The sequence below is a fragment of the Somniosus microcephalus genome, chromosome 30, assembly GCF_052327205.1.
Source record: "Somniosus microcephalus isolate GS21.2 chromosome 30, FLI_Smic_1.0, whole genome shotgun sequence".
Lineage (NCBI taxonomy): Eukaryota > Metazoa > Chordata > Chondrichthyes > Squaliformes > Somniosidae > Somniosus > Somniosus microcephalus.
The window spans coordinates 9,394,656-9,421,113 of NC_141016.1; positions in this window are offsets into that span (position 1 = coordinate 9,394,656).

Genomic DNA, 26,458 nt, shown 5'->3' on the forward strand with positions numbered 1-26,458 from the left:
CACTGCTGAGCAGAAAAATAACTTTCCATATATTCTTGCATCTTTTCTTGCCCGACTTTTCCATCACTTCCTCCAGGAATCACACTGGTTTCCCTTGATGTTTCATTGTAATGGCGTGTCTAAGATCAGTCGTTGGACGTGTTGCCTGCTGTGTCATCTGTCCTTTGTAACATCATTTCATATTAAGCATGACCTACTTTTATAAATTAATCCTTGGTTCCTGCCTCCTTTCATTTCCTACCACAGCGCCAAAAGCAAATTGTGCTCGTAAAAGTTGAAGCTTAAGATGTTATTGCTGATCACTTGTTAACATTCCTTGGCCGGTTTGTCCCTTAGCTGCTAGACATTGAAGCTGTGCAGAAGGGTATTGGATAGTTATTGATCAGGCTACTTAACTGTACTTATCGAGGTAAAGACCAAATACCCTGCTTCAATAATTAGTTACTTTTATCTCTCAAAAAACCGAAAGGCATGAAGCACTGTAAGTCTTTCTCTCACGACTGTTCGGACTTCGAGAATTACGAATAAGCATAACAATGGCAGACAAGTATGTGATCAATAAAATTGGTCTTTATTCATACTACAGTTCAAAATTCAAGTGTACATCGCAATCAATAAGCGCCCAATTTACCCGTACATAAAAATACCCCCAGTAACTTATACGCTACCTCCTAGCGATTTATATCCCAAGTCAACCGTACATAAAATTATCCTTTAACAATATCTAAGCTCTATGTCCGACTTTTATACATACTTCTTTATCTCTGGGTGATCGGCCCAGGAAAGTCATAAGTCGAAACATAGACTGGCCAGCTTTCTTTTTTCTCTTTTCTTCCTTCTTTCCGAATGTCCCGCCTCTGGGTCACTTCTTTTTAGGACCTTTCTGCCGGCCCCCCTCGTATATCACTGTCTGCCTCTCTCTGATAGGTCAGTTTCACTCCAAACCTTCCCTGATTGGTGTTCCTTACGCATGACCCGTTCATGTTCCTGTGAGGTGTGTGTGGGGGCGGGACTTCCTCTTCAACTCGGTGTCTCCTTCCTGTCCATGTGGCCTTACAAACAAAGGACCGTGTGACCACCAGGCAAAGAACCCCCTGCTGATTTCCGCCATTTTGTGTCTTACAAACTAAGGAACATGCTGACTTCCTAGTATTCCATAACCATTTCACAATTCATTCTGAACATCGATCTCCACACGACAACAGCAGTTTTATTACCGTTTTTAGAATCTTACAGCACTAGATTTTCCTCTTTTCAAAAATTGGGAGAAGCACTTCTCAAAAAGTTAATGAGACACTTGGCCAGATAAATGTTTAGTAGTTTGCGAATAAAAACAGAAAATGCTCAGCAGGTCAGGCAGTATCTGGGGAGAGAGAAACAATTTTCCAGGGTGGTAGCAGATGAGATTGGTGGCAGGTCGAGTGGGAAAACTGTTATTTCTGACAGTGGGTCGGGAACCCGCTGTCATCTCGCTCCCACGCACCTTTCCCACAGGCGTGTCCGTCATCGCAGAGCCGACCCGACCGGCAGCGGCGGGCGACCCAATTGTTATGACTATCAGGTAGTTTAAGTTCACTAACTTTTAAAATTTCCATGCATGGCCACGGGATTCACGCAGCTCGGGAATCACGTCTGTCCATCTGAGGTGTGAGTTCCATGGCCATTGCTCCAGCTGATTACTTGATAGCATGGAAAAGAAACCCGAATAAAAACATGTTGATTACATCAGCTAACAGATTGATGGAGATTCTGTTCTACTTGAAAAACTACTGGTAAATGTTAATTCAGAAATTCCTAAAGAGATGTGAGTGCTGAAGGCTCCCAACCTACCCTGGATGGTGAGGGAAATATATTTTTCTCTGGCCATTCTCGGCTGTTGCCTTCCAACACAACAGTAATTGCAGTGAATTGATCTGCACTATAAAAAATGACATATACCATTTAAATACATTTTTGTGTTGTTTCTGGTCAGATTTTTCTCACAGTGTACTCTGATTGTCCAGTTACGCAGTAAATCAAGTCATCAACTATCACAATTTCATTCTTATCGCTCATTCCACTTGTTCAATTTGCTTTCAGTCCCTGAATATAACGAATGTAATTTTTCAGTCTGAGAATTTGGGGGTGAATTTCTGCAGAGGTTCTCTCACTTGTCTATTACTAACTTCAACGAAAGAGGTGCAGAAATCCCAGAAACACATTGTAAGCACCACTTACACTGTTTGTCAGGGATTCCGCAGCTCTTCCGCTGAACTCGCATAAGATTGTAAATCCATCCCTTTACAATTACATTTAAAATCTGCTTAATTTTAAGTATTACCGATACACACAGCTTTTATTTGTACCAATTACTGATACAAAAGTCTACAGATTTGTGACTAAAGCACCAATAACCTCCGAATTAATGTACTTCTTTAATTATGTTCTTGAGATGGAGTCATATTACTTAATGGTACTATTATTTAAATATTTCTTTGTCACTCATAAATAACTTTTATTATATTATTGTAGAGTAAAGATTTAACACCCAATTTGTTAGATTAAACGTCAAATGTAATGTGGTCAGGGTACCTTTAAGGATCCTTGCTGAAAACGTGTCATGAATGACGTCATCAGACCCGCTCCATCTAATTGGGCCAGGTAAGGCACTGGGTGGGCTTAATAGGCCCCATTAAGGGAAGTTCATTTTCAGCAGCGGATGGAGCCAGCAGCGGGGTCGGGATCCACCACAGACACTGCCCGCATTGGACCCACCCAGGTAGGCAAAATTCCAGCCAGTGTTTCAGGTCGATGACCTTACATCAGAACCCATCTTTTGTTTTTTTACTTGTCCCATTAACACCCCCTTTTGCCTCGCATCATCATCATCATCATCATCATCCCCTTTTGTCATTTAATCTCTCCTGCCTTCCACCCTATCACAGACTTTCCCTTTTGTCCTTTCCCCCCCTTTCCCTGATTTGGTACTTGCTTAAAACTTGTTACCTCTCGAAGTTCTTCCAGTTCTGAGGAAAGGTCGTCGACCTGAAAAGTTAGCTCTGTTTTTCTCTCTCCAGAGGCGGCCTGACCTGCTGAGTGTTTCCAGCATTTTCTGTTTTTATTTCAGATTCCCAGCATCCATAGTCTTCTGTTGCTGTCGTAGTTTGCTAATGTGCAGTGGGCAATAGTTGTGGATAACAGCTCAACAATTGAGGAAAACATGATTTACTAACAACCCAGCATGTGGCAGTAACCTCAATGTCAGAGGATTGTTTAATTGGGTGAGAGCAGGGGACAACCATCGTACATGTTAAGGAGGCAACTCGCTTGGCAAAATATAACTCAAGGAATCAAGCTCAACAACAACTGTAAATTATGTTACTGTAGGAATTGCCTCTAATTCCTATCTAAGAATCGAGTTCGACTCAGGCGATCAAACAAACGAGATTTAATGCAAAAGTAACGAGTTTAACAGATTGTACAGGAGAACCACGAAAACAGGTCTTTGCTGGTCAGAGGCTCCACGAGGACTGCTAGGGCGGTCCCGTGGATGGCGTCATGACGTCATCACGTTTCTCCCGCGCTTGGGTGGTCACGTGATTAACGGCATGACGTCATCGCGTTTACCCGCGCTTTGCTGCGGTCTTAAAGGGACCGTGCCCCGTACATGCAAACAGTATGTACAAACACAGAAATCACTAACAGACTGGTACAGGCTTAGGTTAGAGCAAAACATCGTTAAAGGGAATTATATACAGTTGCTCAGAGTCCCTTAGTGGCTCTGCCACATTACACGTTGTAAAGGTCCAAACCTGCTCAACGTAAGATGATGTGGAACCTTTGTGGGGAATTCAGGAGAGGCCACCCAAGGCTTAGTTGGCAAAGGTGATTTTAAGCAGGCTTTTAAAGGTACATAGAGAAGCAAAGGGATTCCGGGATGGAGTTCCAGGCAGTATAACCAAGGTGGCTGAAGGCTTTGCCACCAATGGTGGAGTGGAGACAGAAGAAAGAAAGACTTGCATTTATATAGCGCCGTTCACGACCACCAGACGTCCCAAAGTGCTTTACAACCAATTAAGTACTTTTAAAAAAAAAAGTGTAGTCACTGTTATAATGTGGGAAACGCGGCAGCCAATTTGCACACAGCAAACTCTCACAAACAGCAATGTGATAAAGACCAGATCATCTGTTCTTGTTATGTTGATTGAGGGATAAATATTGGCCAGGACACTGGGGAGAACTCCCCTGCTGTTCTTCGAAATAGTGCCACGGGATCTTTTACATCCACCTGAGAGAGCAGACGGGGCCTCGGTTTAGCGTCTCATCCGAAAGACGGCATCTCCGACAGTGCAGCACTCCCTCAGCACTGCACTGGAGTGTCAGCCTAGCTTTATGTGCTCAAGTCTCTGGAGTGGGACTTGAACCCACAACCTTCTGACTCCGAGGTGAGTGTGCCACCCACTGAGCCACAGATGACACATTAGCCTGGAGTATGTGCTTTTATCCTGGAATGGGATTTGAACCATATGTGATCTTATTGAAACATATAAGATACTGAGGGGGCTCGACAGGGTAGATGCAGAGAGGATGTTTCCCCTCGTGGGGAAATCTAGAACTCGGGGGCACAGTCTCAGAATAAAGGGTCGCCCGTTTAGAACTGAGATGAGGAGGAATTTCTTCTCTCAGAGGGTCGTAAATCTGTGGAATTCTCTGCCCCAGAGAGCCGTGGAGGCTGGGTCATTAAATACATTTAAGGTGGAGAGAGACAGATTTTTGCAAGATAAGGGAGTGAAGGGTTATGGGGAGCGGGCAGGGAAGTGGCTTTGAGCCCAAGATCAGCCATGATCTTCTTGAATGGCGGAGCAGGCTCGAGGGGCCAAGTGGCCTATTCCTGCTCCTATCTCTTATGACCCTATGAATCCAAAACTTTCTGACTCAGACATGAGAGTGCTGCCACCAGCACCAACCTTAACCTCAACAAGGCAAAAGTGTGACTTTAAATCCCATTTTTGGAGGGGGAGAAATCTTCAGAGCAGCACTAAACACAGAGTAATGGTCCATTAGCACTCCAGTCCATTAGTATTTGCTACTGACACACCCCCCATCTTTTACTCCAGGCTTGCTTTTTCACGAGAATTAGTGAAGACATTAATGTTGGCCCCTAAATCCTTCAGCTGAAGTGCGATAAAATAGTAATTCTGCTTCGATAACTCCTTAAGACTGATGTATGGGAGCGGGCATGTGCTGTGGTCTTGCAGGTGCTAAAGGGAGACAGCATAACTGATGAGAGAAGCCAAGGAGAAAGACTGCAGTGAGCAGTTGGATAGGAGTCCTTGGGAAAGATAATGATCAAATGCACATCAGCATCCTTAAACAACAGTGTAAAATTGATCCAAATGTCGGTTTTACAAAGGGCATCAATCACACCAAATTAATTACTCTATGCTTTAGTAAAACCTTGAGATAGATGCCAGGGAGTTGGGTGGACACGGGATCTAATCAATGGCATCACTAAGGTATTAACCAGTGCTCCCTCCTTTTTGGGGAAAGAGCTTAAAATGAATTATAAAACGTTTTAGACAAGATGCCATAATGTTTCACCTTGAGTTTTTTCAGTATAAACAGGACACAATACGTCCTTGCAAACTGAAGATAACTTATAATTAGAAAATAAAACACTTCCGCAAATCCTAGACATAGACAGGCTGGTGGAATGGGCGGACACGGGGCAGATGAAATTTAACGCAGGAATGTGCAAAGTGATACATTTTGGTCGGAAGAACGAGGATAGGCAATATAAACTGAAGGGTACAATCCTAAAGGGGGAGTGCATGAACAGAGAGACCTGGGGGTACAATAACAAAATACTGCAGATGCTGGACTCTGAAATAAAAACTGAAAATGCTGGAAATACTCAGCAGGTCAGGCAGCGAGACCTGTGCACAAATCGTTGAAGGTGGCAGGGCAAGTTGAGAAAGTGGTTAAAAAAGTATACGGGATTCTGGGCTTCATAAATAGAGGCATAGAGTACAAAAGTAAGGAAGTTATGATGAGCCTTTATAAAACACTGGTTCGGCCTCAACTGGAGTATTGTGTCCAATTCTGTTACGTGGCTAGACTGGAGAAGCTGGGGCTGTTCTCCTTAGAGCAGAGAAGGTTGAGAGGAGATTTGATAGAGGTGTTCAAAATCATGAGGGGTCCAGGCAGAGTAGATAGAGAGAAACTGTTCCCATTGGCAGAAGGGTCGAGAACCAGAGGACACAGATTTAAGGTGATTGGCAAAAGAACCAAAGGCGAGATGAGGAAAAACATATTTACGCAGCGAGTGGTTAGGATCTGGAATGCACTGTCTGAAAGGGTGGTGGAGGCAGATTCAATCGTGGTTTTCAAAAGGGAGTTGGATAAGTACCTGAAGGAAAAACATTTGCAGGGCTACGGGGAAAGGGCGGGAGAGTGGGACGAGCTGAAGTGCTCTTGCAGAGAGCCGGCACGGGCTCGACGGGCCGAATGGCCTCCTTCTGTGCTGTAACCATTCTATGATTCTATGAAATGAATGAGACTACATGATCAGGGTCCACGGGATAGGATACAAGCTATATCCAATTTCAATAACTCACGACGGATGATCAAATTTGCCAAAAGTGAGGACATAACTTGCACCTCACCGATGTTTGGAATCTCAATGTTGAGCGTCTCAGTTTCCCTGCTCCTTGTTATCACACTGGGAAAATCAAACCCGAAATGAATATGTAACAGCTAAGTAATTAGTGGGAGGGTCGGCCAGAGCTTGGCTCATTCGGTAGCACTCTTGAATCAGAGTCAGAAGAGCTCAAGCCCCAGTCCCACAGGCGAGTGCATCCTTTAAATTGACACTCCAGTGCAGTACTGAGCAAATTCTGCATTGCCAGGGGTGCCTTCCTTTGGATGAGCAAGCCAAGTCCGTCTGTTCCGCTGGTTCGGGTGAAAGCGGAGGATCCCGTAACACTATTGTAAGAAGGGTAGGGAATTCTCCCTGTGTTCTGCCCATTTCGCCCTCAGTAAAACAGCAGCAAAATTCATCTAATATGCAGTTTGTGGGATTGTGCTGTGTGTGTGTGTGAAATGGCTGCTGCAGTTGCCTCGTCAGAACTTATTGTGCTTCAAAAATAATGTGTTGTATATGAAATACTTTCTGAAAGATGCGCTAACTTGCTGCCTAAATGCAGCTGTCTTTCCTTCTATATATTGTGCATACCTTTCAACTCATGTCTTTGTAAGCTGCAAGCTTGCCCAGTCTCTGTCTGATGGTTCGGTGGCTGCATGCACTAGACATAAGTGCAGGGGACCCATACAGGTCAGGTTCAGTCCCTATACTTGGCTGGTTTTAGCCTGGGTGGTGAGGGTGATGGAATCACTTCAGTTTTCCTCAGGACCCCTGGGTGAGGGCGGGGTTAAGTCAGCCAGGGTGCCTTTCCCTGATTATTAATGGCTGCTTTGCCGGGAAGTGTGTATTTTGTGGATGTCAGATGTGTCGGGGGTTTGAGTTCAGCTGTGATGGACGAATAACCTACTAGCACTTAGGTGTTCATGAAGAACGGCCGTTTGACTGAGGCACCAGTGAGTGGCAAAGACATTTGGAGCAAAGGCGGGTAGATGGAGTTAGGCCGCAGATCAGCCATGATCTCATTATATGGCGGAACAGGCTCGAGGGGCTGAATGGCCTCCTCCTGCTCCTATATTCCTTATGGCCGGTGTCTGTGAAACTGGAGCACTCCAAAATACAATAGCAAAATACAGCGGATGCTGGAAATCTGAAATAACAACAGAAAATGCTGGAAACACTCAGCAGGTCAGGCAGCATCGAAGAGAGAGAAACAGAGTCAATGTTTCGAGTCAGGGACCCTTCGTCAGGCTAGCCCAGAAATTCGGGTCGGGGGCTTCCCGCGGGTGCAAGCCTCCGACCTGCACTTACCTAGCGCGCCGGCCGTTGTGCTGTGGGCCCGCGTGGGATTCCGATCCTGGGCCTGCTCCAACTGCCGGTGCCCAGTGCTTGCGTATCCCAGGGGCGCAGTTAGTTTGAAGCGTCCCCTGGGATCATGTGGGCCATGGAGAGCCAATGGTAGCAGGGAATCTGTATTTTAGATTTGCCAGGAAGGCCTGTCAAATCTATGAATACAATTCAGCCCCAAAACATAACTAAAACTTCAAATAAATTTTAAAAAAAACATCATATTTTTAAAATAACTATATATTACATAAAATAACTATTTTAAACAATAATTTAAATTTTTGTAAACATTAATTACAGTTTCTAACAGGGCTAAAAATAAACTTACCTTTCTTTAAAGTATTTAAAAATAATAAACCTGTGGAAATTTTTTTTTAATTTTACTTAATTCACCACTTACCTTGTTAAAAGCAGGCCTTGCGACTGCTTTTTAAAAGCGTAGCTGCTGGAGACTTACCCTCCCGGAGAAACCTGCAAAAAAAACAGAAGTTCCAGGCGCACGCGCTGCTTCTCCGGCGCACACGTTCGACCTGTGAACCCCTTCCTTTAAGGGAGCGGAAGTTCCGGTTTCCCGCACATGCGCAGTGCATGCACGAAACTTGCACTTTCATTGGGCCTACGCATGAGTGCACAGCGCGTACTCACCCGTGGGGACCCGAAGTTCTGGCCCGCTGTTCTGATATTACTGTACAAACACATCAGGTGAGGATCGGTTGCGAGACTGTCCACTGACCTCACCTGACGCGAGCATGTGCACACCTTTGTGCAGTCATCACTGGAATCAGATCAGGATTGGGAGTGAGGTGCGGAAGCATTGGTCTGATAGGCTCCTGTTCTTTTTAAAATGATTTGAAGACCTGTCATTAAATAGTAATGCCTTAGTCACCTCTCGACTTGGCTATCCCAACGCTCCAAAATATGCTGCCTGCAGGAAAGGAGGGGCGTAAAATGGGAAGAGAAGTTGAATTCCATACATTTCCTGGGAATGTTCAAGCTGTAATATACATCCAGTTTAAACAATGTACTGCTTTTTCTTGTAAACCTACTTATAAAGAGTAGGTTGATGATTTTACACACGGCACCGATCTCTCCCCCCCACCCCGCACATTTCACTGAAACTTCAGTGTGAAAATAAAACCAGAGTGAATGTATCTGCTCTGCATCAACTTTCCGTGCATCAGCAAGCATTCCTCATTCATAATCGGTATCTTGTGTTGTGTCGCAAGGCAAGTAAGCTTGCAGAACCTGTCACTGATGCTCAGGAGAACATCCAAAAGAATTAATGACTGTGAGCCATCAAGATAAGGCGGAGAATGAATAACATCACTCACGAGCTCCCTGTTTAGTTGGTAGATGTATCTTTTGCAACTATAACCAATTGCCTTGTTGTTACAAGAGTTTTTTATTTTAAAAAAAGCTTTATTCCCGCATTGGAAGCCGCAGGAAATACACAGCCAAGTACAACGGCAGTGTCATTAGGCTGAAAGATTATGCTGCTCTGATATTACTGTACAAACACATCAGGTGAGGATCGGTTGCGAGGCCGTCCACTGACCTCACCTGACGCGAGCGCGTGCACACCTTTGTGCAGGCATCACTGGAATCAGATCAGGATTGGGAGTGAGGTGCGGAAGCATTGGTCTGATAGGTCTTCAAATCATTTAAAAAAGAACAGGAGCCTGTCATTAAATTTCTTTGTTACCTCTCGACTTGACTATGCCAACGCTCTCTTGGCCAGCTTCCGATCTTCCACCCGCCTTAAACTTGAGCTGTTCAGTGTTCTCGCTCAGGCCAACATCCCAAGCTTTGACCACGCTCGATCAGCTCCGATGGACGGGCCACATCGTCTGCATGCCCGATACGAGACTCCCAAAACAAGCGCTCTACTCGGAGCTCCGACACGGCAGGAGAGCCCCAGGTGGGCAGAGGAAACGCTTCAAGGACACCCTCAAAGCCTCCTTGAAAAAGTGCAACATCCCCACCAACACCTGGGAATCCCTGGCCCAAGACTGCACAAAGTGGAGGAGAAGCATCCGGGAAGGCGCCGAACACCTCGAGTCTCTTCGCCGGGAGCAAGCAGAAGCCAAGCGCAAACAGCACAAGGATCGCACGTCAACCCAAGCACCCCACCCACCCACCCCTTCAACCACCGTCTGCCCCACCTGTGACAGAGACTGTAGGTCCCGCATTGGACTCATCAGTCACCTGAGAACTCATTTTTAGTGTGGAAGCAAGTCATCCTCGGTTCCGAGGGACTGCTTAAGAAGAAGAAACTTGAGCTCATCCAAAACCTTGCTGCCCGTATCCAGACTTGCATCCGTTCGCCCATCACCCCTGTGCTCACTGCCCCGTGTCCTAACTCACACCCAGTCCCGTTCACCCATCACCCCCTGTGCTCACTGCCCCGTGTCCTAACTCACACCCAGTCCCGTTCACCCATCACCCCCTGTGCTCACTGCCCCGTGTCCTAACTCACACCCAGTCCCGTTCACCCATCACCCCCTGTGCTCACTGACCTACATTGGCTCCCGGTCCGGCAAAGCATCAATTTCAAAAATTCTCATCCTTGTTTTCAAATCCCTTCCTGACCTCGCCCCTCCCTACCTCTGTAACCTCCTCCAGCCCTACAACCCTCTGAGATCTCTGCGCTCCCCCAATTCTGGCCTCTTGTGCATCCCCTATTTTAATCGCTCCACCATTGGTGACCGTGCCTTTAACTGCCAAGGCCCTAAGCTCTGGAATTCTCTCCCTAAACCTCTCCACCTCTCTACCTCTCTTTCCTCCTATAAGATGCTCCTTAAAGCCGACCTGTTTGACCAAGCTTTTAATCACCTGTCCTAATATGTCCTTTGGTGGCTCGGTGTCTAATTTTGTTTGATAACTCCCCTGTGACGCGCCTTTGGATGTTTTACTATGTTAAAGGCGCTATATAAATGCAAGTTGTTGTTGGTGTGGAACCTGTTGAACCTTTGTACCCCATAAATTCCAGGGTACAGGCATCAAAAAACCAAGTATTTCTAGAGATTTAAGAGTCTCACCATCAGGGCCATCATCCACGGGCCCGCAGCTGAAATGCCAACTTGTCTGTTCCTCGCTCCACAGATGCTGCCTGACCTGCTGAGTGTTTCCAGAAATTTCTGGGTTTTGTTTCAGATTTCCAGCATCCACAGCATTTTGTTTTCCGTTTAGGGTTAAAATGCATTTGGTGTTTATACTGCCGGTTTCTGCTTTTTTATTGTATTTCTTTAAACGATGAGCCTAGATCATATAATTAGGAGGTTTCCTGGATTGTAGGGCTCTCTCCCTTGCATGGCGGAGATGTGATCTACAATGAATTAGCCTCATTCGATTATTTCAGCTGCCCATGTATGCGCGAATTCCCACCTCCACCTGGCTCAGCAACTCCTCCACGCCATCCCCCAATAATGATATCACTGATCAAATAAAATTGCCAAAACTCAACAGAAATGACAGGGAAAAAAAATCAAAAAACAATGTCAAAACTGATGCTAGTTTTTTTCCCGTTCATTCTCGGGATGTGGGCATCGCTGGGCAAGGCCAGCATTTATTGCCCATCCCTAATTGCCCTTGAGAAGGTGGCGGTGAGCCTCCTTCTTGAACCGCTGCAGTCCGTGTGGTGAAGGTGCTCCCACAGTGCTGTTAGGGAGGGAGTTCCAGGATTCTGACCCAGCGACGATGAAGGAATGGCCGATATATTTCTGAGTCAGGGTGGTGTGTGACTTGGAGGAGAAACCCCCCCCCCTTTCTCTGCACCTTTAAAAAATTGTTTTAGAAACAACTTCTGATGGTTAGACTTTCTCTCGAGATGTGGCTAGCCTGTGGCTGCTCCTTAAAACCAAATCTGTAAAGTGAAGTTCTAATTGTTAGGGTATGTTACTTTTGTCGTAGTCTATTATCTTCCCCATCACAAAACTGCCATTAAGATGGAAGAATACATAACATTTACAGCACAGAAACAGGCTAACAGAAAGAGGTCTATGCTAGTGTTTATGCTCCACACGAACCTCCTCTCACCCTACTTCATCTCACCCCATCAGCTTAACCTTCTATTCCTTTCCCCCTCATGTACTTATGTAGCGTCTGGCGTAAGAAAACTACTAGGCACTTGGTCTAAGCATTAAACAAAGCTTTAATCAACTGTTTTACAACATGGAGGTCTAGTTGTGTCCTTCACTAGTTCCTGTTAAGAATGTCCTGCGCAAGCTGGGCACGTGCCCGAGTATTTATACTCTCCCTGGACAGCGCCACCCGTAGGCTGCTCAGTATTATTTCTTTCATGAATGACTGATTCATGTCAGCGTCTATGCTATATGCCCCAACTACTCCAACCTCCACATTCTAACCACTGTTGCTGTCAGCTTAGCCAATATGGAAGCTGTCGACCTGTAATTTCCAATTGGAGGCTTCCTGCGTGCAGATGCCTCCTATCGGAAAAGAATCTACGAACATACCCGAGGGCTCCCGAGGTCCGCACACTTCCGCTCCTGGGCCTCTCCAAACTCGAAATGCGCAGGGCCGGCGTATCCCAGGAGCGCAGGCAGTGTACACAGCGCTTTGGGACGTCCGGTGGTCGTGAAATGCGCTGCAGAAATGCAAGTCTTTCTTTCGAAAAAAAACAAACTTTTTTTTTAATACAACTAACTTTTTGCCAATCCAATTTTGGAGAGGTAGGAGTGATGAAGCATTAAAGTCTGAATAATAGTCTATTCAGTGCAAAGAGGAATTTAATCTCCCAGGGCCCCAAACTCCTGCTTTGTGCTTATAAATAAACTGCTTGCTGTCCATAAGGCCGGATAATTAACTGTGAGCCTTCACAATGCAGGAAAGAACGGTGAGCAAACAGCACGATCAAAGCGCAGTGGGTTTTTTAAAATCACAATGCATAATTTATTCAAAGAAAATTACCAGGAATATCAAGTCAAATTTCCAGCTCAACAGGCATTACCTGTGCAGCTGTGTGCTGCCCAATTAAAGAAGGAGCACCAGCCAGTGTGCAGGAAACAATGAATAAAACAGAGTGCATCTCGTAGGCAGAGCGGTGTGCAGGAAGCCTTCGGGACTACTCATCCCGAAACAAACTAATAATTTCTCTCGTTTGCTCACATTCTTCCACTGCATCAAACAAGACTGGGGTCACACAATGTAACATTAAGAGATTGCGTTTTGATGAACCGTGGCCCAGTGGACGGCACTCTCTCGCCTCTAACGGTCAGAAGGTTGTGGGTTCAAGTCCCCGCTCCAGAGACTTGAGCACATAAATCTAGGCTGACGCTCCCAGTGAAGTGCTGAGGGAGTGCTGTACTGTCGCAGGTGCCGTCTTTCAGATGAGACGTTAAACCGAGGCCCCGTCTGCCCTCTCAGGTGGAAGCAAAAGATCCCATGGCCACTATTTCAAAGAAGAGCAGGGGGAGTTATCCCCGTTGTTCTGGGGCAAATATTTATCCCTCAATCAACATCACAAAAACAGATTATCTGGGCATTATCAGATTGCTGTTTGTGGGAGCTTGCTGTGCGCCGCGTTTCCCACATTACAACAGCGACTACACTCCAAAAAAAAAGTACTTCATTGGCTGTAAAACGCTTTGGGGCGTCCGGTGGTCGTGAAATGGCCGGTGGTGGTTATAAAATTCTAACAGGACTAGACAGACTAGATGCAGGAAGAATGTTCCCGATGGCGGGGGAGTCCAGAACCAGGGGTCACAGTCGAATGATAAGGGGTAAGCCATTTAGGACAGAGATGAGGAGGAATTTCTTCACCCAAAGAGTGGTGAACCTGTGGAATTCTCGACCACAAAAGGCAGTTGAGGCCAATCCATTAAATATATTCAAGAAGGAGTTAGATATATTTCTTAAGGCTAAAGAGATCAAGGGGTGTGGGGAGAAAGCAGGGACAGGGTACTGAATTTGGATGATCAGCCATGATCGCATTGAATGGCAGAGTAGGCTCGAGGGGCCAAATGGCCTACTCCTGCTCCTATCTTCTATGTTTCTATGATTCTATGAAAGGCGCTATATAAATGCAAGTCATTTTAAGCCGCAGCGGGGAAGAAAGGAAAGCGCGGGAGACGCCATTTTAAGCCAGTCTAACCACACCCAAAAATGCCGAAGAGTGACAGTATCACAGCGTTCGACAATGAAGTCGAAGATTGGACGACATATGTCGAACGCATAGAAGTATACTGCAAGGCGAATGAAGTGCCAGATGACAAGAAAGCGCTGGTATTGTTGAATTCAATGGGTGCAAAAACGTATGGCTTACTACGAAACCTAGTAACCCCAGAGAAGCCGGTAGAAAAGGATTTTGAAAACATAGTGTCAATCCTACAGGACCACTTAAACCCCACACCGCTGCTGATAGCAGAAAGATTTAAGTTTCACAAAAGGAACCAGCATAAAGATGAAAGTAATGCTGAGTATTTAACGGAACTGTGCAAGCTATCGAAACACTGCCAGTTTGGAATGGGACTAGCAGATACTTTAAGGGACAAGTTTGTGTGTGGGCTTCAAAGTGAAGGAACCCAGAAATGGCTTCTATCAGAAAAGGATCTTACGCTGGACAAGGCTTTCAGCATTGCAGTATCACACGAAGCAGCAACACGGGGCGCTGCAGAGATACAACGGAGACCGCAAGAATATGGCACAAATGAAATGTCATACGGAACAGTGAAGTGCTATCGCTGCGGCAGAACAACACACGACCATAATGATTGCTGGTTCAAGGACAAAGTGTGCAGACAGTGTGGAAAAGTAGGACACATAGCAAGAGTCTGCAGGTCGGGAAAGAAAACCAGCAGCAAGAAATCTCCACAGGAGAAGTACAAGAAGGTACATAAGGTGACGGAGAGTAGTTCAGACGAACAGAAAAGTGATACAGACTCCGGAAGCAAGGAGCTGGGTTGTCTGAAACTACATAATGTGATCAAAACGGAGGATCACCAAACTATCTGGGTCACGCTCAAGATAGCAGGAGTCCAAGTGAAAATGGAATTGGACACAGGATCAGCCCTAACAGTCATAAACCGAAGGGACTACAAGCGGCTATTCTCACAATTACCCTTGAGAGATACAAAGATTGTCTTGAAGACGTACACGGGGCAAAAAGTCTACCCCGAAGGAAAAATAAGGGTGAACGTTATATATAACGGCAAGGAAACACCAAAAATGGACCTATATGTATTGCCAGATGGAGGACCACCACTACTAGGATGTGAATGGATCCGGAAGATACAGCTAGATTGGCATTCCATACAAGCACTGACTGTAGATGCCAAAAAGGATGACGACGTCACACCTGGACGACTGTCAAAAATGCTAACTGATGCACAAGAAGTGTTCCAGCAGGGACTCGGAACACTAAAAGGCATAACAGCGACGATCAAAATAGAGGAAAATGCAAGCCCAAAGTTTTTTAAGGCCAGACCAGTACCTTATGCGATCCGCCCAGCCGTCGAAGCAGAGCTGGAAGGTTTGGAACGTTCAGGAGTACTGTCCAAAGTGGACTGGAGCGCGTGGGCTACACCCATCGTTCCTGTAATGAAGAGGTCGTTGAGTAATAGGCCTGGGGAACCAAAGAAAGTTCGCATCTGTGGGGACTTTAAGGTGACAGTGAACCCAGTCCTTCACACTGTACAATATCTGCTTCCGCGACTGAAGATATTTTCGCCTCGCTATCTGGAGGGAAACGCTTCACTAAGATTGATCTGGCCCAGGCGTACCTGCAAATGGAGGTAGAAGAAGCCTCGAAACGGTACCTCACGATCAACACTCATAAAGGTCTCTACCAATACAACCGGCTGGTGTTCGGGGTAGCATCAGCTCCGGCTATTTGGCAAAGGGCAATGGAACAAGTCCTGCAAGGGATTCCAGGGACCCAGTGTTATTTGGATGACATCCTGGTCACGGGCGAAAATGACAGTGATTACCTCGCCAACCTGGAGCACGTGCTCACCAGATTGAAGGAATATGGGCTGCGAGCTAATCGCCACAAATGCGAGTTTTTCCAGAAGCAGATCTCGTATTGTGGCCACGTTATTGATAAAGAGGGGTTACATAAGTCCCCTGAAAAGATTGAGGCAGTAGTCAAGGCTCCAGCACCGGAAAATGTGTCACAACTGAGGTCATTCCTCGGGCTGGTGAACTACTACCATAAGTTCTTGCCAAATTTGTCTACAGTACTACACCCACTGAACACCCTACTGCAAACGGGGGTACCATGGAAGTGGAGTGACGAATGTAAATGAGCTTTCCAGAAGAGCAAAGCATTGATCACATCAAAAGAGTTGTTGGCTCATTTCAACCCAGCACTACCAATTCGGTTGGCGTGTGATGCATCACCCTATGGCATTGTAGCGGCGCTGTCGCACAAATTCCCGGACGGCTCGGAGAGGCCAGTAGCCTTTGCGTCTCGGTCACTAACCTCAGCCGAACGTAACTACGCCCAGATTGACAGGGAGGCCCTCAGCCTAGTGTGGGGAGTGAAAAAGTTCAATCACTATCTGCACGGGCAGAAGTTCACCTTGCTGACTGACCACCAACCACTTGTCTCCATCTTTATTCCAAAGAAGGGCGTTCCGGTGATGACTGCGCAACGGCTACAAAGATGGTCCCTTTTTCTAGGGGCGCACCAATATGAAATCGAGTATAGGGGCACAAAACGGCATGGAAACGCTGATGGGCTATCACGCCTGCCACTGCCTACTGCGGAGGAAGCACCAGCAGTGGATCCTGTCGAAATATTTCATTCGACTATAATTGAATGCTTGCCAGGAACTAACGCTGGTATAGAGAAGGAGACTCGAAATGACCCGACACTGTCTCGGGTATATGATTTGACAGTGAAGGGGTGGCCAGCACATGGCGACTCACTGTTGCCAGCATTCTCATCCAGAAGAGAACAGCTGTCAGTATGCCAGGGGACCTTGATGTGTGGATCCCGAGTGGTAATTCCACCCAAGTTAAGAGAGAGAGTGCTCAATGAGCTTCACGAAGGTCATCTGGGAGGGGTGAAAATGAAAAGCCTTGCTAGGGCTTATGTGTGGTGGCCGGGGATCGATCAGCAAATCAAGGACCTGACAAAGAGCTGCTCAGGATGCCAGAAGGTCCAAAATGCACCACCACATGTCCCTCTACACCCATGGGAGTGGCCCTCATCTCCATGGCAACGGGTGCATATTGATTTTGCTGGTCCATTCATGGACTCAATGTTTTTAATAGCCGTGGATGCGCACTTGGAATGGTCTGAGGTGATCAAAATGTCCTCCACCACCATGGAGAAAACTATTGCAGTCCTAAGGACCATTTTTGCCAGGAACGGCTTGCCAGAGCAGATTTGCTCTGATAACGGACCACAGTTTGTGTCCGAAGAGTTTCGAAGATTTATGAAAAGGAATGGGGTAAGGCATTACACATCCGCCCCGTATCATCCAGCCACAAATGGATTGGCTGAGAGGTTCGTACAAACCTTTAAAAAAGCAGTAAAGGCCATGTGCGATGACGACATTCCACTGCAGCATAAGGTGGACAATTTCCTGTTAGCCTACAGAAATGCGACACATGCAGTCACCAACCAGGCCCGGCCATGATGTTCTTTAACCGAAGGTTGAGATCTCGTCTGGATTTGCTCAGACCAAATGTACGAAGAGATGTTGAGAGTAAGCAATTCCAGCACATCAATGAGAAGCCGACAAGGAGCTTCAATGTAGGGCAACCAGTCTTGGCCCGCGACTACCGAACAGAGAAATGGCAACCAGGAACGATATGCACACGGCAGGGGCCACTAATGTACACAGTGGATGTTGGGGAGAACATTGTGAGACGCCATGCTGACCAGATCCTAGAGTCACAGGAACGAGTCAACCCCATGTCTCGGCCATACGTACCTGGTGAGGAACCCGACGTACAGGTCGCATCTACCTCAGAAACAATAGCATTGGAAGCTGATGAATCAACTGACGACAGGGTGCTAGAATTGCCTCCGCACCAAGAGCGAGACACTCAGGAAAGGCGTTATCCAGAAAGAATCAGGAAGCCTCCCCAAAGACTGAATTTATAAATAGACTATTTTCAGCTAATGTTGCATGTTAAAAGTGTTAATTGTAATTAGTTTGATATTTAATTGTTAAATGAGTGTTATGGTACTGTTAATCTAAAAGGGGAGGAATTGTAATGTATGTACCTTTAAGGGAGAGAACTACTTTTTACAGCTCCTGTATACTGTAGTACCGGCAGTGACCACACCTGTATATAAACCCTGAGTAGTGATCTGTACAGTTAGTTCTTGAGTAACCCTCATTCAGTAAACACCTGTTGTACCGTTTCTCCTGCAGTCTGTGTCTTATTATACACAGACACAACAAGCAGTAACTTCAAACAGAATCTGCCTCGATGTATCTTGTTACCTGAAGCAATGTGATTGTGAAATGCTTTCTTTTGCATTTATATTCCATCGGTACAGGCAGGATGGGCCGAATGGCCTCCTTCTGTGTTGTATCAGTCTACGATTCCAGTAAACCTGGCCTTATTCCCAGCCTGTACTTTGTTTCACCCTTCCGCCTGCCTCCTAGTTGTAAGTACAAGAGTGCATGCTTGCGGGGTTCAGGGAAGGTTGAGCTGCATAACTTCGCAAATATACTTCCCCTGGAAATGGAAAAAGGCATTCCGGGTCCACAAGCTTGGTTTGGATGAAGATTGATCTCATCCTTCCAGAATGCCAGCCTTAATTTGTTCCATTCCATCAGGAATTTGGGAAGTTTTTTTAATTCATTCACAGGATGTGGGCGTCGCTGGCAAGATCACCATTTATTGCCCATCCCTAGTTGCCCTTGAGAAGGTGGTGGTGAGCCGCCTTCTTGAACCGCTGCAGTCCGTGTGGTGAAGGTGCTCCTACAGTGCTGTTAGGGAGGGAGTTCCAGGATTTTGACCCAGCGACGATGAAGGAACGGCCGATATATTTCCAAGTCAGGATGGTGTGTGTAGTGTATGTATCCGTCTACCTTTAAGAAAACCATTGTATGTAACCGTTCACCTTTAAGAGAACTATTTTAGGTGTGGCACTACTTTGTTGGCTTCTGTATACTGTAATACCGACGGTGACCACACCGGTATATAAGTGCTGTGTCAGGATTTATTTGGCAGATTCGCCCTGACCTTCGAATAGTAAAGTCCTGTTTTAAGTTACTCTGGTAGTCTGTGTATTAATTTACTAAACAACTCACAGACTTTACAGTGGCGACGAGTCCGATCGTACCCTGCGGCAACAATACTTCCGAAGCAGTTAACGAGCGTCGAGAAGAGGCAACCGCCCTCGTCATTCTGCTGGGGGAAAACGCAAGTCTGCAGAGCTGGAAAGGAGGAAGAATTCAGAAACAAAGACTTCCATCAGCAACAGGCACTGACTGTCCCTTCTGCCACGGTGAGGAGTGAGCCGATCAGCACGAGAAGCAAGCCAGCCACGGTGACTGTGAGTAAGGGAAAAGTAAAAAGAATAACCGGAGGATAAGGGCGGTGCACTCGACCACGGTCGAGGGGGAAAGGAGCCGGACAGAAGTCGGGTCCAGAGGCGCTGAGACTGGGGCAGCGTGGAGCAAGGAAGCCGCGGTACAGACAGGCTGGGGGACGCAACGGCGTCGTGAGACAGCTAGACCGCGACCGGCGAAAAAGGCCGGGCAGCGACCGAAGCCACGAAGCGCTGCGACTGGGAGCGTAGGCGCGGGAAGAGATAAACTCAGCCGCAGCCGGGGAGGGAAGCACCGGACTGCGAGAGGGCTGGGAGGCGCGATTGGGAGCCGAGTGAGCGGGAGAGGCAGAGCCGACCAAGGGGGAACTGAGCGAGAGCCAGTCCAGCGGCTGAAACTGTTCTCCGTCAACGGGGTGTACCCAGCGCCGGTAGAGCCGAGCGAGCGGGAGAGAGACAGAGCCCGAGCAAGGGGAACCGAGCGAGAGCCAGCCCAGCGGCTGAAACTGTTCGCCGTCAATGGGGTGTACCCAGCGCCGGTTGCCCTGCCGAGAAAAGGGAAAGCCCTGAAGCCGACGCGCAGGCTGTGAACCTGAAAGCCAGCGGCCGTCGCCCGTGGGGAAAGTGTACCCCTCCCGCTAGGGAAGAAACGCGGGAAGCCGCCATTAGGCGGGGAAGAAGACAGAAGCGGGAAACCGCCATTGAAGTGGGCGGGGAGAGAAGATAAGCGCAGGAAACCGCCATTTTCACGGGAACCGCCATCTTGGAAAAAAAAAAGAAAAGAAAATTTAAAGAAATAATTCGTGGTGTTATCAGGGAGAGAGGAAGTTGCCTAAGCATGGTAACATCAACGATTTTAATTCCGAGGTAGAAGACTGGGCCACGTATGTGGAACGCATTGAGATCTATTGTGAGGCCAATAAAATAGAAGAAGATGACAAAGCTATAACCTTGCTAAACTCGATGGGCGCGAAGACATACGGGCTCTTGAAGCATCTACTAGCACCAGCTAAACCGGCGGATCAGACTTTCAATGATATTGTGACTGTTCTGAAGGATCACTTGAACCCCACACCGTTGATGTTGGCGGAACGATTCAAATTCTATGCGAGAACGCAAAGGAAAGACGAAAGCAACGCAGAATACTTGGTCGAACTGCGTAGACTAGCGAAACACTGCCAGTTTGGAGGGAATCTGACAGAGGCATTGCGAGACAAGTTCGTGTGCGGGTTGTCAAAGGAAGGAACGCAAAAGCGACTACTCGAAGAGAACGACCTTACACTTGACAGGGCTGTCCTTATTGCAGCATCGCACGAAGCCGCAGCGAAGGGAACTGCGGAAATGCAGCTAAAGGCAGCGGCACTCAGTGTGGATCAAATTACCTCAAGTACAACAAAATGCTATCGTTGTGGGAAGACAACACACGACCAGAACCATTGCTGGTTTAAGAACCAGGAATGTAGGAAATGTGGCAAACTGGGTCACATAGCTAAGGTATGCTGGTCAGGGAAGAAGACCAACAACCAAAGGAAGCCATCACAGGAAAAGTACAACAAGGTACACAAGGTGGCTGAGAAGAGTTCAGACGAACAGAATTCGGACTCAGACCCAAACGGCCAGGAGCTGGGCAGTCTGAGAATTCACAATGTGAGTAAGGAAGCTGACCTACAAACTATCTGGGTCATGCTAAAAATAGCTGGAGTCCAAGTGAAAATGGAGTTGGACACTGGATCAGCTCTATCAGTCATAAATCGAAGGGATTACCACCGGCTATTCTCACATATACCCTTAAGAGATACCAAGTTCGTATTGCAGACATACACGGGGCATAAAGTATACCCCATGGGGAAGATAAGAGTCAAGGTGAGAGATGGGGGTAAAGAACACCCAAGAATGAACTTATACGTACTACCTGAGGGAGGACCACCACTTCTGGGACGGGAGTGGATCAAGAAAATAGACATGGAATGGCACTATCTAAAAGCCATAACGAGTGAGGACTCGGTGCAGACAATCAGCTCAGATTCTGAAACGGATGACGATAAGACCAACCCAAATATGAAAGACAAGGCTAAAATGGACTTGCCGACTAAGGTTGGAAGAACGAAGGCATGCATAAAGGCTTATGCTCCAGAGAAGAACAAAGTTTCAGAACAGAACTCCACCGAACAACGACAACATAGTTTGACAGAGAATTCTGAGTCTGTTCAGTTTACGGACATATCCATGACTGACGAACACCGAGCTCGGACTCAACTTTATTTCAAATTACGACAGCAATTAGAACAATTGAATTACCGTCTCGAACAAGAGATGAAAACAATGAAAAAGTTCTATGACACCGAATGGGAGAATCTGGAAAGACAACAGAAGCAGCTAGCTCAAGCAGAGAGCAACCATAGAGCCATTGTGACCAATTACCGATCACATCTCCCTTATGCTGTTCAGGAGTTAGAATATTTGAAGGAAGGAGCAAATGAAGAGGAATCTTCAGGAAGCCAGGATTTTATTCCCGTTCTTCTCTACGACTCCTTACAAGCAGAGTTTGAGAAGTTGAAGGAACAGTATGAACAGGCCCAGGCTACAATCCTGGAGGGGATTAACTCGGCAACCTCCGAAAAGCTAGTTTCAGTAGAAGCATATGAGCAACTAAAGGTTGAACATGAGCAAGAAGTCCAAAGGCTGCAGGAAATTCTTGATGAGCTCAAGGCCAAGACAGACTCATCGGTAGAAGTTCCATCCATAGATGAGAAATTAGAGGTGAAAGACATGGCAGAACATGAAAGACAAGATGTCCAAGAACTCATAAAAATATTGACGGAAACCCAAGACAAATATGAGGCGGCAATGACCGAGGTTCAACAACTTGAAGAACAGATTCAACTGGGAATCCTTTCAGTGGAAGAAAAGGAAACTGTAAGAAACACAGAGACTGTAAGAATGGCCCCTGAACATGAGCTAGAGAGCATCAAGGCGCATCTTCTCCGAGCGCTGAAAGCCAAAGTACAAGAGGAAAAGAAGGTGAAAGCATTGGAGGAAAAGGTGGATGAAATGGAGAAGACTCTGATCCACAGTGTTCCCGTGGAAGAGTTAACGGTCAGCCAACTCCTTCATATGCTGAGGGACAAAACTCTGCAATGGGAACAATCTGAACACGAGCTTCAATCTTCAAAGGGAAGGAGTTCGGAGCTCTCAAAAGTTATGGAAATAGCTGAGGTTGCAACACAGATTTTACTGGGATGCCAAAAGTACGCTGAATCACGTCTATGTGAACAACAGAATGTTGAAACAGCTGCTCCAGTAGAAGGATTGAATAGCCCGATCAATCAATCCCCGATGGAAGGGGAAGTATTGAAATCACAAATGAGGTCATTAGTGAAGGATTTGCAGGAAACCCAGGAAGAGCGGGATGAATATGAACGCATGAAGAAGTCTCTTCAGGAAAGATGTCTAGGGAGGGAACAACAGTCGGCTAACGTCCAGTTGGGTAAGGAAGAAGTAGCAGGCCCTCTCGCTAGACTAGTTCAGGACGACACCGAATATTACCATGACTTGTTGAGTGACACGGAATATTACGAGGACTTGGTCTGCCCAGCTTGTGATGAAAACTCCCAAAGTGCAGAAATCAGGATGAAGCACTTAAAGTCTAAGGAGCATAGGGAGATGGTGGCGCTACAGCTGGCAGCTGATAAGGGAGCCCCGAGAGTCTCCAAGAAGCAGAAAAGAAAAAGACGAAGCAGAAGGTGATAACCATCTAAATCATTATCACTTCTACCAGATCATGTATGTGGGCCCTACGAAGGGAGCCAAATCAGTTGGCAAGTAGGAAAAATTACCAAGGCAGTCCAGCTGTTTGTAAAAGTCAGCACTGCTGGTTCAGCAGGACGGAAGTTCAAGCTGTTAAGTCAAGGGAAAGACTATTGGATGAGTCACGCTAGCAATGTGAACCGGCTACACCACAGAGATGTTGTTCGGACCGAGTCAAGACCAGAGACTGAATCTGTGAACTGTTCCCGCAGAGACTGAATCTGTAAACTGTTTCCCGCATAGATTATACCTGTGAATTGTTTTACATGAAGTTGAATATATGTTATGTTTAATGGGGGACTAAGTATGTTGTAAGCTAAAAAGGGAGGATTGTAGTGTATGTATCCGTCTACCTTTAAGAAAACCATTGTATGTAACCGTTCACCTTTAAGAGAACTATTTTAGGTGTGGCACTACTTTGTTGGCTTCTGTATACTGTAATACCGACGGTGACCACACCGGTATATAAGTGCTGTGTCAGGATTTATTTGGCAGATTCGCCCTGACCTTCGAATAGTAAAGTCCTGTTTTAAGTTACTCTGGTAGTCTGTGTATTAATTAACTAAACAACTCACAGACTTTACAGTGTGTGACTTTGAGGTGGTGGTGTTCTCAATGCGCCTGCTGCCCTTGTCTTTCTAGGTGGTAGAGGTCGCAGGTTTGGGAGGTGCTGTCGAAGAAGCCTTGGCGAGTTGCTGCAGTACAACTTGTAGATGGTGCACACTGCAGCCACGGTGCGCCGGTGGTGGAGGGCGTGAATGTTTAAGGTGGTGAATGGGGTTCTGATCAAGCGGGCTGCTTTGTCCTGGATGGTGCCAAGCTTCTTGAGTGTTGTTGTTGGAGCTGCACTCATAAGAGAGTACCAAGAGCCTGGGGGAGTGGGGAGCCATTGTTTGTGTAGTTATGCTTGGCTTGTGGAAAGGGTTGAGTTAATGGACAAAAACGCTTATCTGTTTTTACCTACAAGTCAGTTTATCTGGAGTGTCATGTGGTTGGAAGCCTTTCCTGATTCAACATACGTGTCAAAGAGTGACATTGTCATGTCTATGACGGAACCATGTCAATCCTTACATTTTTGCCACTTGACTGGCTAAGAACATAAGAACATAAGAAATAGGAGCAGGAATAGGCCACTTGGCCCCTCGAGCCTGCTCTGCCATTCAATAAGATTATGGCTGATCTTGGGCTCAAAGCCACTTCCCTGTCCGCTCCCCATAACCCTTCATTCCCTTATCCTGCAAAAATGTTGTCTATCTCCACTTTAAATGTATTTAATGACCCAGCCTCCACAGCTCTCTGGGGCAGAGAATTCCACAGATTTACGACCCTCTGAGAGAAGAAGTTGCTCCTCATCTCAGTTCTAAAAGGGCGACCCTTTATTCTGAGACTGTGCCCCTGAGTTCTAGATTTCCCCATGAGGGGAAACATCCTCTCTGCATCTACCCTGTCAAGCCCCCTCAGTATCTTATATGTTTTGATAAGATCACCTCTCATTCTTCTAAATTCCAATGAGTATAGGCCCAGCCTGCTCAACCTTTCTTCATAAGTCAAATCCGTCATCTCTGGAATTAACCTCGTGAATCGTCTCTGAACTGCCTCCAAAGCAAGTATATCCCTCCTTAAATAAGGAGACCAAAACTATACGTAGTACTCAAGGTGTGGTCTCACCAATACCCTGTACAGTTGTAGCAGGACTTCCCTGCTTTTAAACTCCAACCCCCTTGAAATAAAGGCCAACATTCCATTTGCCTTTTTGATTACTTGCTGTACCTGCATGCCAACTTTTTGTGTTTCATGCACAAGGACTGCCAGGTCCCTCTAAACTGTAGCATTTTGTAATCTCTCTCCATTTAAGTAATAGTTTGCTTTTTTATTTTTCCTGCCAAAGTGGATAACCTCGCACTTTCCCACATCATACTCCATCTGCCAAATGTTTGCCCACTCACTTAGCCTGTCTATATATCCCTTTGCAGATTCTTTGAGTCCTCTGCACAACTTGCTTTCCCACCCATCTTTGTATCATCCGCAAACTTGGCTACGTTACACTCGGTCCCTTCATCCAAGTCATTAATGTAGATTGTAAATAGTTGGGGCCAGCCCTTGCAATTTTCATTTGAGGGCCATTTTTTTTTGGTGTTGAAAACTGCATCCAAAATAGTCTGCCTAATAAGTGGGACAAGCCTGGCTGTAAAGAAAAGCTTTTCCAGAATCAATGTCGTCCCCTCTTGGAAATTTAGGCTGCAGAGCTTCAGGTTTAGTCGTTTGCTTGTAATGTTCGGCGGTTTTATCGTTTTAGCTTAAGGGGATTAAGCGCGTAAAGGTTCACTGCTTGTGACAATTAACTGGCAGTGATTTATAGCTATGTGTGCCAAGAGAGAATGATCTGGAACTGCGGTTTTTGTTCCAGGAGTTCAGTTGGAATCTAAAATACGTCAGCAAACTGGAACCTCGCACAAAGCCGCACTTCATGATGGGTAATTTGGGCATTTAACATCAACAAAAGAGCTCACACCATGGATCTCCAGCATTCTTAAGAATATCGAATATATTCATAATTCTACTCAAAGATTATTCTGAGCTCACATCTGCTCTTAGTCTGTAAGAAAGGTACTCTGAGGTACTTTTGTCCCCATTTTGTAGGAATTCAGCCAGGTTTCATTTGAATACTTTCAAATGTCAGCCAAATCATTTTTTTTTTGTTCCTGGCATGACTGCAACACTAGGAAATTAGAACACAATTTTCTCTCCTTGCACTTATATTTCTGCTCAGGTGCTCAAGTTGTTAGAATCTTGTCGGGCACTGGTGCCCAAGGAGATTACTCCAAAAAAATGATACCAAACCATGGTGTATCAAAGTGTTGCATCTGTGTCCAGAGGAAGATGTTGACCGTTGTTTGCTATGTGTTGGATTGCTCTCTTGTTCGGTTTCATTTTGTTACTTTAAACGCCAGATTATACACACACACTCAGTTGTAGTACTGCAGGATCGGGTCTTCATTGAAACCTCATACAGCAAGAGAACCCCAGGCGGGCAGAGGAAACGCTTCAAGGACACCCTCAAAGCCTCCTTGAAAAAGTGCAACATCCCCCACCGACACCTGGGAATCCCTGGCCCAAGACCGCACAAAGTGGAGGAGAAGCATCCGGGAAGGCTCCGAACACCTCGAGTCAAGCGCAATCAGCGCAAGGAATGCACGTCAAACCCAAGCACC